We start from the raw sequence: 11,831 nt of genomic DNA on the forward strand, positions 1-11,831 counted from the left end.
ACATGAAAATCTTGGCCAGGAGCAGTGAAACTCTGTTGATGACAAAACCAACAAACTTTGATAACAGTTACTGACTTTGGGTTATACTAATTATACAGCACTTTTGTATGAATTTATAGATGTTAATGGGGTAAATAATTGGTCTACTACTCAAAGATGAATTTGAATATATATTAAAGACAGTGCTACACAAGTTGCATATTATCCAAAAGGGACTCATTAACTTCTCAGAAGATCCAAAGATCTTAAAGAGAAAAAAGAAATCTCATAATATCTCTCATGGTACTGTGAAGATCTCTGCTTCTCTGTCACAACCATGCTCCTTGTCACTGCTGATCCTCTTCAGAAGGGCATCTGTATCCTGCTAACAGGTGCTCTCCTCGGATACCTGATCAGTTAGATATGTTTTCATCTATGAATGGCTTTTCATTTATAAATAAATTCTGAAATATTTTATCGTACTTTTAAAGATTAAATCCAATCTGGCTCCAGAAAAACTCTCAAGGGTCATCATTTCTTGCCATGTCTATATGTCTACCAGTCACTCTGGGGCTCTACCCTCAGGGCTGCATCTTGTCTAGATGCTTTTATTCCCAGGCACTAAGCACTTAACTTTGGCTGTTGGCTATGCATATTGTATGGATTCCTGTCGACATTCTGAATTGTTTTCTTAGATATTCTTCATAGAATAAGAACTATCATGTCACTGATATTAAAAGGATAATGCCTTAAAAGAGATATGTTTCATATTCTGGTTTGGCTAGGATGATTTACAAAAGGAAAATTATTTAAAGAGTTGGCTAATCAGACTGGAGATTTCAGGTGGGAGGTCTACCACTGCACAGAAAGAAAAAGAGGAAGAAAGCATCTGTGTCATTCATGGATAAGTATTCCACCATTATAAAATAAGTCAAGAAAACATTACCATAAGGCTGACAGGACTCAGAATAAATCTTCATAAAATAACATTAATCAGCTGTTATCACAAGAATGAAGGAGAGGTGTCCTCCCCATTTTCATAATTTGGGGAATATATGCTCACTATCTGCTTCCCAAGGCTTGAGCTGCATTGCTGTCGCTTGTTCCCAAGAACATGATTACCTAGTGGCAAATCCCCACAGTGTCTGTGAAAGAACACAACACTGGTATCTCACAGTTCTACTGCCAACAGACTGTTTTATTTTAATCTGTAAAGGATATTATTCTTTTTCTGGTACTTTCAATAACTCAACAGAGAAAATAATTCTCACGTCTTAATCTACCTACATCACTTGCATCTACTCACAATCACTCAAAAACACAGAAGTGGCTACTTTCATGCATGCCTGTGCATTAACGTAACATGTCTATTGGTTCCTTGTTCCTAACTCCTTGTCAGCTCTCCAGACCTGTGGGATCTATCACACAGGAGGCTCTCCCAGACAGCTAACATCCAGAGGTGTCTTGTGTCACAGCATATGACTGAACACCTATGCTATGAAGGACATAGCACTACATGGTTAGTGGTCACCTGATTTCCAGGCAACGACTGTGCTCTCAGCAAAGAAGATACAGTTTCCAGTCACATGAATACTTTCCAGGTGTCAGCGTCAGATTTAATTGCATCTCTGTTATGGCTTCCTCAGGGACATCTTCTTGATTTCTCAATCAGCTCAAAATGCTCTGTTATAGGGTCCTGCAGGCACCAGCTCTCATTGCACATTTATTTGTGTGATTTTTCTTTGTGTGAGTTTCTCATGTTAAGAGTATGAATTAAGCTAAGGTGAGAGCTATGTTTTCTTTCTTTTTTTTTTCTGAGGTGGCCACAAGGCTAAGCTGTGGGGAGAGTAAAGAAAAGCTGGTTTTTTTGGGGGGGTCCTTCAAGTAAGTGAAGGGAACTTGTCCTGAGAGAGAGAGTGAGAGCTTCTTTTTTTAAATTTTGTTTTAAATTTCTTTATTGGGGAATTAATGTTTTACATTTGACAGTAAATACAATAGTTTGTACATGCATAACATTCCCCGGTTTCCCATATAACAATAAAACTCCCATTAGGTCCTCTGTCATCCTTCTTAGACCTGTATTCCTCCCACCCACCTACCCCAGAGTCTTTTACTTTGGTGCAATACGCCAATTCCAGTTCAGGTTCTACTTGTGTTTTTTCTTCTGATTTTGTTCTTCAAATGCATGAGTGTGAGATCATCCCATATTCAATCTTCTTTCTTTGACTTATTCCACTTAACATGATTTCTTCAAGGCCCATCCAAGATGGGATAAAAACGGTGAAGTCACCATTTTTTGTAGCTGAGTAGTATTCCATTGTGTATATATACCACAACTTGCTCAGCCACTCATCTGTTGCTGGACACCTGGGTTGCTTCTAGGTTTCCAGGCTATTACAAATTATGCTGCCAAGAACATAAGTGTACACAGATCTTTTTGGATGGGTGTGTTGGTTTCCTTAGGACATATCCCCAGGAGAGGAATTGCAGGATCATAGGGTAGGTCCATTTCTAGCCTTCTGAGAGTTCTCCAGACTGCTCTCCACAGAGGTTGGACCAATTTACATTCCCACCAGCAGTACAGGAGGGTTCCTTTGACCCCACAACCTCTCCAGCATTTGTTGCTGTTACCTTTTCTGATGTATGACTTTCTCAGAGGAGTGAAGTGGTATCTCATTGTTGTCTTTATTTGCATTTCTCTGACAATCAAAGACTTGGAGCATTTTTTCATGTGTTTCTTGGACTCTGGATCTCTTCTGTGGTGAATATTCTGTCCATGTCCTCCCCCCCATTTTTGGATGGGGTTATTTGTTTTCTTATGGTTGAGTTTGGCAAGTTCTTTATAAATTCTGGTTATTAGCCTCTTGTCTGATGTATGGCATGTAAAGATCTTCTCCCATTCTGTGAGGGGTCTCTTAGTTTGGATGGTGGTTTCTTTTGCTGTGCAGAAGCTTTTTAATTTGATGTAGTCCCATAGGTTTATCCTTGCCTTAGTCTTCTTTATAATTGGATTCATTTCACTGAAGATGTCTTTAAAATTTATGTGGAAAAGAGTTCTGCCAATATTTTCCTCTAAGTATCTGATAATTTCTGGTCTAACATCCAAGTCCTTGATCCACTTGGAATTTACTTTTGTATTTGGTGAAATAAAGTGGTTCACTTTCATTCTTCTGCATGTTTCAACCCATTTTTTTCCAACACCATTTGTTGAAAAGACTCATCTTCCCTCATTGAATAGTCTGGGCATCTTTGTCAAAAATTAGATGACCATAGGTGTGGGGGCTTACTTCCATGGTCTCAATTATATTCTACTGGTCAGTGTGTCTATTCATGTTCCAGTACCAAGCATGTTTGATGACAGTGGCCCTATAATACAGTTTGCTATCTGAGAGTGTGATGCCTCCAGTTCTGTTCTTTCTTCTCAAGATTGTTTTGGCAATTCTAAGTCTTTTCTGGCTCCAGATAAACATTTGTAGCATTTGTTCTGTTCTCCTAAAATATGTGGTTGGCATCTTGATGGGGATAGAGAGCTATATTTTCTTTTCTTCTTCTTTTTTTGTTTTTGCTTTGAGGGTTATTGTTGGGGCTGTGTGCCTGCACTATGGATCCACCACTCCTGGAGGCCATTTCCCCCCATTTTTGTTGCCCTTGTTGTTGCTATTATTGTTATTTTTGTTATAGCTGTTATTGTTGTTGGATAGGACAGAGAGAAATGGAGAGAGGAGGGGAAGAAAAAGGGGGGAGAGAAAGATAGACACCTGCAGACCTGTTTCACCATCTGTGAAGCGACCCCCTGCAGGTGGGGAGCCAGGGGCTCACACTGAGATCACATGTGCACTTAACAAGCTGTTCTACCACCTGGCCACCTAGAGCTATATTTTCTTTCCTGACTCTGTTTGTTTTTATTTACCATTTATCTCCAGTGTCTAGAAGGGCAAGGCATGTGGTAGGGGTTCAGTAAATACATGTTGAGTATATGAATAATGATCATTCAAGGAACAATTCTAAACAAATTACTGTAGAAGAAACAAACAAAAAATAGAATTCTTTTTTAAAAACTCACAGGAATAAAGGAGATGAAAGCCAGGAAAGTGATTTGATCCTTGAAAAACAGGGAACCAAAGGTTGAGAGCACCGCATTTATTTTCCCTGGAGAAGATCCCAGTCATGGTAAATGTGGCAGCTAGAACGCAAGCCAGCCTGGGGACCTGAGGAATAAGAATAGAGAGTGTTTCTGGATTCCAGGGCTACAGATTTATGGAGGAAGATAACCTTGAATTAAGAATGGACTTCTCAGTAAGAATGGGATCATAGAGAGAAAGTGCTAATTCTGCACATATGTATCCCGCTCTGTTAGCCTAAATCCCCAACTATGCATGTTTAGATGAGACTCTGGGGAGCCCAGTCGCTATATGAACAACTTGATGCCTGAGAGCAGCAGGCAGAGGTTCAGGCTTCTTCCACCAAAGAAGAGCCAACTTCTTTAACAAACTTGGAGGGTTACTGGTAAGTATCTCTAATTTTCACGAAAGTCTAAAGAGGTCACACCTTAGAAACAAAGACTTTCCGGGGGTTTCCCGGAAGATGGCGGACTGAGAAGCTGCTAGCCGCTGAGCTCCAGACACATCTCATGGAAACAATAGGATTTTCTGCCTTTAGCAGGCCAGCCAATAAGGGGCCATAGCGGTGACACCAAGGAGGTGACTATAACTTAATTTGGGTTAAGAATTAGAGTATGGGAAAAAAATTCTTTTTTCTTCCCTTTAATTTTCAAGCATACATCTTTCCCGCCCCCCCCCCCCATAAGCAGTCCCTGGGGACCACCTCCTAGCAGGATACCCCATACCACCAAACAGGGTGGTTTTTTTTTTAATTCACTGATACACATTTGGGAAGTTCCTTGCACTGCTCTTTAATTATAACTCTTTTTCTTATCTTCTTCCTTTTCTCTCTCTTGTCTCTCTCTCTCTCTTTTTTTTAATCTTGCCATACACTTCTTCTTTCTTCTTTGCCTTTCTGAATTTGTGAATTTCTTTGGGGAAGAAATCTGACTCAGAGTGGACTCTCTATGTGTGTATCTCTGCTCTAGTTCCCTTTCCCCTCTTGTTACCCCTAGAATATACAGTGGATAGCAGATTTGCATAACTGCCTATTCTTGCTATCCTCTCTTTCTCTTCTCTTTCTTCACTGGGATTTGGTTACTATTTTTTCACAGACTGGAGAAATTGTTTGGCTAACTGGTAACGATTAAACTACTTCAATACTTACTTCAGTTGCTACTGTAATTCCGGAGGTTGGTGAGTGAAATTGTCATAAAGGTATTTAGTACAGTGTTACTTGTACTCAAGACACAACAACTGAGGAACAACAGAGCATAAAAAAAAGAGAAACACATAAATAAAAAAATGGGTAGATTAAAAACATATAAAACTGCTACTCCAATGAATGAAGACAAGAGCCCAGAAGAAACTACAAATCAGCCAGAAGTAACCATAGATAAGAAAAGTATGCAAGCAATAATAAACTTATTAATCACAGAAATGAAAACAACATTGGAGGAAAGGAATGGCAGTATTAGGGAAACAACAGTTGAGACCCCCCAAGGAAAATACTGATTATCTTGAGGCAATCAGAGAACTGAAAGCTGAAATAGCTGTAATGAAGAAAGAAGCTGAGGCAAGGGAAAGCAGACTAACAGAAGCAGAAAACAGAATTAGTCAGACAGAGGATGAGTTAGAGAAAACTAAGAAAGAGGTGAGAGAGCTTAAAAAGAGATTGAGAGACACAGAAAACAACAACAGAGACATATGGGATGATCTCAAAAGAAGTAACATTCACATAATTGGCCTGCCAGAGGAAGAAAGAGAGGAAGGGGAAGCAAACATTCTAGAGGAAATAATAGAAGAAAACTTCCCAGACCTGAATAACAGAAAGGATATCAAGGTTCAAGAGGCCTAGAGAGTACCAAACAGAATCAACCCAGACCTGAAGACACCAAGACACATCATAGTCACAATGAGAAGAAGTAAGGATAAAGAAAGGATCCTAAAGGCCGCAAGAGAGAAACAAAAAGTCACATACAAGGGAAAACCCATAAGATTATCAGCAGACTTCTCCACTCAAACTCTAAAAGCCAGAAGGGAATGGCAAGATATCTATCGAGCACTGAATGAAAAAAGGTTTCAACCAAGGATAATATATCCTGCTAGACTTTCATTCAAACTAGAAGGAGGGATCAAAACCTTCTTAGACAAACAACAGTTAAAGGAAGCAACCATCACCAAGCCGGCCCTGAAAGAGGTACTAAAAGACCTCTTATAAACAAGAACATCACTATAATACTTGCAATATATCACAGTAAACAAATTGTTTTTTAGAACAATGGCACTACAATACATTAAATCCATAATATCAATAAATGTCAATGGCTTAAACTCACCCATCAAAAGGCATAGGGTGGGGGGATGGATCAGAAAACATAACCCAACCATATGCTGCTTGCAAGAATCCCATCTGTCACAACAAGATAAACACAGACTTAAAGTGAAAGGATGGAAAACTATCATACAGGCTAACGGTCCACAAAAAAGTGCAGGAACAGCCATTCTCATCTCAGACACAATAGATTTTAAATTAAATAATGTAATAAAAGATAGGCAAGGACATTACATAATGATTAGAGGATCAATCAGCCAAGAAGACTTAACAATTATTAACATCTATGCACTCAATGAGGGACCATCTAAATACATTAAGCATCTACTGAAAGAATTTCAAAAATACATCAATAGTAATACAATAATAGTGGGAGACTTCAATACCCCACTCTCACACTTAGACAGATCAACAAAGCAGAGAACCAAAAAAGATACAAGAGAATTGAATGAAGAGATTGACAGACTAGACCTCTTGGACATTTTCAGACTCCTCCACAGCAAAAAACTGGAATACACCTTCTTTTCAAATCCACATAACACATACTCAAGGACAGACCACATGTTAGGCCACAAAGACAGCATCAATAAATTCAAGAACATTGAAACCATCCCAAGTATCTTCTCAAACTACAGTGGAGTACAACTAACATTAAACAACAAACGGAAAATTATTAAAAGGCATAGAATTTGGAAACTAAACAACATGCTCCTTAAGAACCACTGGGTCAGAGACTCACTCAAACAGGAAATTCAAATGTTCCTGGAAACTAATGAAAATGAAGACACAACCTATCAAAATATTTGGGACACAGCTAAAGCAGTACTGAGAGGGAAACTTATAGCCATACAATCACATATTAAACACCAAGAAGAAGCCCAAATGAACAACCTTACTGCACACCTCAAGGCCTTAGAGGAAGAGGAACAAAGGAACCCCAAAGCAACCAGAAGGACAGAAATCACTAAAGTTAGAGCAGAAATAAACAACATCTAAAATAAAAGAACCATACAAAAGATCAATGAAGCCAAATGTTGGTTCTTTGAAAGATTAAACAAAATTGACAAACCCCCAGCCAGACTCACCAAACAAAAAAGAGAGAAGACTCAAATTAATAGAATTGTAAACGATGGAGGAGATATCACAACTGACACCACAGAATTCCAGACAATCCTGCGAAACTTCTATAAAGAACTATATGCCACCAAGCTAGAGAATCTGGAAGAAATGGAACAATTCCTAGAAACCTATGCACTTCCAAAACTGAACCAAGAAGAACTACAAAATCTAAATGCACCAATCACAGACAAAGAAATTGAAACCGTTATTAAGAATCTCCCCAACAACAAAAGTCCTGGACCAGATGGCTTCACAAACGAATTCTACAAAACTTTCAGGAAGCAGTTAATACCCATACTTCTTAAGCTATTCCATAAGATTGAAGAAACAGGAATACTCCCTTCCACCTTTTATGAATCCAACATCACCCTGATACCAAAAGCTGATAGGGACAGAACAAAAAAGGAAAACTACTGACCAATATCTCTGATGAACATAGATGCCAAAATATTAAACAAGATCTTGGCCAACAGGATACAGCAACACATCAGAAAGATTGTTCATCATGACCAAGTGGGATTCATCCCAGGAATGCAAGGCTGGTTTAACATCCGTAAGTCAATCAATGTCATTCACCACGTCAATAAAAGCAAAGCCAAAAACCACATGATTATCTCAATAGATGCAGAGAAAGCCTTTGACAAAATCCAATACCCATTCATGCTCAAAACTCTACAAAAAATGGGAATAGATGGGAAATTCCTCAAGATAGTGGAGTCTATATATAGCAAACCTACAGCCAACATCATACTCAATGGACAGAAGCTGAAAGCATTCCCCCTCAGATCGGGGACTAGACAGGGCTGTCCACTGTCACCGTTACTCTTCAACATAGTACTAGAAGTTCTTGCCATAGCAATCAGGCAAGAGAAAGAAATCAAAGAGATACAGATTGGAAGGGAAGAAGTCAAGCTCTCATTATTTGCAGATGATATGATAGTATACAAAGAAAGACCTAAAGAATCCAGTAGAAAATTACTGGAAGTTATGAGGCAATATAGCAAGGTATCAGGCTACAAAATCAATGTACAAAAATCAGTGGCATTTCTTTATGCAAACACTAAATCTGAAGAAGAAGACATCCAGAAATCACTCCCCTTTACTGTTTCAGCAAAATCAATTAAATACCTAGGAATAAAGTTGACCAAAGAAGTGAAAGACTTGTATACTGAAAACTATGAGTCGCTACTCAAGGAGATAGAAACTGATACCAAGAAATGGAAAGATATCCCATGCTCATGGGTTGGAAGAATAAATATCATCAAAATGAATATTCTCCCCAGAGCCATATACAAATTGAATGCAATCCCCTTCAAAGTTCCACCAAGCTTCTTTAAGAGAACAAACACTACAATCATTTATCTGGAACCTGAAAACACCTAGAATTGCCAAAACCATCTTAAGGAAAAGAAACAGAAATGGAGGCATCACACTCCCAGACATTAAACTATATTATAAAGCCATCATCATCAAAACAGCATGGTACTGGAACAAAAATAGGCACACAGACCAGTGGAACAGAATTGAAAGCCCAGAAGTAAATCCCAACACCTATGGGCATCTAATCTTTGATAAGGGGGCCCAAAGGATTAAATGGAAAAAGGAGGCTCTCTTCAATAAATGGTGCTGGGAAAACTGGGTTGAAACATGCAGAAGAATGAAATTGAACCACTTTATCTCACCAGAAACAAAAATCAACTCCAAATGGATCAAAGACCCAGATGTCAGACCAGAAACAATCAAATACTTAGAGGAAAACATTGGTAAAACACTTTTCCACATACACCTCAAGGACATCTTTGATGAATCAAACCAAATTGCAAGGAAGACTAAAGCAGAAACAAACCAATGGGACTACATCAAATTGAAAAGCTTCTGCACATCCAAAGAAACTATTAAACAAACAGAGAGACCCCTCACAGAATGGGAGAAGATCTTCACATGCCAGACATCAGACAAGAAACTAATCACCAAAATATATAAAGAGCTCAGCAAACTTAGCACCAAAAAAGCAAATGACCCCATCCAAAAATGGGCAGAGGAAATGAACAAAACATTCACCTCAGAGGAGATCCAAAAGGCTAACAAACATATGAAAAACTGCTCTAGGTCACTGATTGTCAGAGAAATGCAAATTAAGACAAGACTAAGATACCACCTCACTCCTGTAAGAATGGCATACATCAAAAAGGACAGCAGCAACAAATGCTGGAGAGGATGTGGGGACAGAGGAACCCTTTTACATTGCTGTTTGAATGTAATCTGGTACAGCCTCTGTAGAGAGCAGTCTGGAAAACTCTCAGAAGTCTAGACATGGACCTTCCATATGATCCAGTAATTCCTCTCCTGGGGTTATACCCCAAGGACTCCATAACACCCAACCAAAAAGAGGTGTGTACTCCTATGTTCATAGCAGCACAATTCATAATAGCTAAAACCTGGAAGCAACCCAGGTGCCCAACAACAGATAAGTGGCTGAGAAAGCTGTGGTATATATACACAATGGAATACTATGCAGCTATCAAAAACAATGAACCCACTTTCTCTGACCCTTCTTGGACAGAGCTAGAAGGAATTATGTTAAGTGAACTAAGTCAGAAAGATAAAGATGAGTATGGGATGATCCCACTCATCAACAGAAGCTGACTAAGAAGATCTGAAAGGGAAACTAAAAGCAGGACCTGATCAAATTGTAAGTAGGGCACCAAAGTAAATACCCAGTGGTGAGGGGTAGACATGCAGCTTCCTGGGCCAGTGGGGGGTGGGAGTGGGCGGGAGGTATGGGTCACAGTCTTTTGGTGGCTGGAATGATGTTTATGTACACTCCTAGCAAAATGTAGACATATAAATCAGTAGTTAATTAATATGAGAGGGGGAAATCAATTGTATGTCTCAAAGTTTCTCAAAAGACAAACTGAATATTTTTAATATACAGGCTATGTATTTGATATGCGGACTCTCTCAAAAGCCTAGACCAAGTAGATTAGAAGCATCCAATAGCACAGCTATATACAAGATACTGGATACTGTACAGCAAACCATAACAAAGGGACTTTTCAAAGTTAACCCAATTAACAAATAATGTGATGATAACATTAACTATCGATTGTCTTTTTGAACCCTAAGACAGCAGGAACCTCACATCTCCACTATAGAGCCCCTACTTCCCCCAGTCCTGGAACCCTTGGATAGGGCCCACTTTCCTGTATGCATCTCCCAATCCAAACCAAATAATATTGCATCCGCCGATCAAAACCTAAGCAATGCAACGATTGCCACCTCAACATGCTTCACCTCAGAATGTATCCAGAGACTTCACGTGTGGAATGACAACCCTTCAGCTTCATTACTCGGGTGAGACCTTTCCTTTTATAGTACACTCTAATTTCATCTCAGGTGGTTCACTTTCTAACAAAGTCCCAAAACCTAGATATACACCAGTTTCTGTGAGAGAGTGCTTATGTGCACATGTATCCATAAACTACTGCAAAATATATACCTGAAAGCAGAAGTACACTTGCAGAGTTTGCAGTGAGTACCTCCCTAACACTTCCTCTCCACTATTCCAAGCTTGGGATCCATGATTGCTCAACAAATTGTTTGGCTTCATATGTTAACTCTCTTTTCAATCACCAGGTTCCAGATGCCACCAGGATGCTGGCCAGGCTTCCCTGGATTGAAGACCCCACCAATGTGTCCTGGAGCTCAGCTTCCCCAGAGACACACCTTACTAGGGAAAGAGAGAGGCAGACTGGGAGTATGGACCGACCAGTCAACGCCCATGTTCAGCGGGGAAGCAATTACAGAAGCCAGACCTTCTACCTTCTGCAACCCTCAACGACCCTGGGTCCATGCTCCCAGAGGGCTAGAGAATGGGAACGCTATCATGGGAGGGGGTGGGTTATGGGGATTGGGTGGTGGGAATTGTGTGGAGTTGTACCCCTCCTACCTTATGTTTTTGTTCATTAATCCTTTCTTAAATAAAAAATTAAAAAAAAAAGAAACAAAGAATTTCCAAAGAAAGAGATTTTTTTTTGCCTAGGATTAAAAGCAAAATCAACTTAACACCACTTTTTAAAAAAGCAAAAGCTAAGTTGCTGGAGGATCAAGGAGCTCTGTCGGTGTACTCAACTCTAGAATAAGGCATTTAGGGGAAAACTGACCACACAGGAAATCCCAGAGTTCTTGGTCTCAGCCAACAAAAGCAGACAGATATCTACACATAGGACAACATCTCCAGGAAACCCTGAGCTACTACTCTGAAAGGTTGGGTTTCTTAAAAAACTTTAATTTTTTTT

At 39.4% G+C, this 11,831-nt stretch overlaps 1 long non-coding RNA gene across 1 annotated transcript in view; it reads left to right on the top strand.

The window, feature by feature from the left end:
- Positions 1-11,271, top strand: part of LOC132536759 (uncharacterized) — a 127,271-nt gene extending 116,000 nt beyond the window's left edge. Inside the window, exon 3 of the long non-coding RNA XR_009548279.1 lies at positions 11,170-11,271. This is a non-coding gene — a long non-coding RNA (uncharacterized LOC132536759). The remainder of the gene's footprint in view (positions 1-11,169) is intronic.
- Positions 11,272-11,831: the final 560 nt, after the last annotated feature.

This window comes from Erinaceus europaeus, chromosome 2 (assembly GCF_950295315.1).
Source record: "Erinaceus europaeus chromosome 2, mEriEur2.1, whole genome shotgun sequence".
NCBI classification, from domain to species: domain Eukaryota; kingdom Metazoa; phylum Chordata; class Mammalia; order Eulipotyphla; family Erinaceidae; genus Erinaceus; species Erinaceus europaeus.